Source organism: Microtus ochrogaster, chromosome 21 (genome assembly GCF_000317375.1).
Source record: "Microtus ochrogaster isolate Prairie Vole_2 chromosome 21, MicOch1.0, whole genome shotgun sequence".
NCBI classification, from domain to species: domain Eukaryota; kingdom Metazoa; phylum Chordata; class Mammalia; order Rodentia; family Cricetidae; genus Microtus; species Microtus ochrogaster.
In genome coordinates, this window is record NC_022022.1 from 11032272 (window position 1) to 11032999 (window position 728).

Here is a 728-nt window from a genome sequence, read left to right on the forward strand (position 1 = left end):
AAAAAAAAAAAAAAAGAATATTGTACACATAATAAATAAATATTACAAAAAAAAAGAAATGTACAGCTTATCATGGCTGGCTCTTACATTTCCTGCTTCACAAGCACAGATGATAGGACCCAATCTTGGGTCCTGTTTGCCCCTGGTTTCAAGGAGGCATGGAACTATTAAATTAATAAATTTATAAAAAAAAAGGTGTGTCCTCCATGCTGAGTTAAAGAGGATTTTTCTTTTTAAAAATTAAGTAGCCTTAAACTTGCCCTGTAGTGAAGGATGACCTTGAATTCTTTTTTTTATTTTATATATTTTTATTTTATATTTTATATATTTTTTATTTTATATTTTATAATTTAACTCTCCTCATGATCTGACAATAATGTATAGGCAGCTCTCACAGCAAACTATCCTAAAACTTTTATTTTTAATTAATTAATTTTGCATGATCAAGGATCAAACATAGGACCTTAACCATGTTAAGCAATCACTCTACCACTGAGTTACATGCCTAGTCCTTTTTATACTTTTTATTTTGAGACAGGGTCTCCCTAAGTTGTCACGCTGGCTTTGAGCCTTGGTTTCTCCTGCCTTAATCTTCTAAGTGCTAGGATTACCAGTGTGCCACCATTCCTAACTTCATGATTTTAGTTTTTTAACTTAATTTTTTTTTAAACGTCTACGAGTATTTTGCCTGTGTGCATGTCTGTGTGGCACATGCATGCCTGGGATCA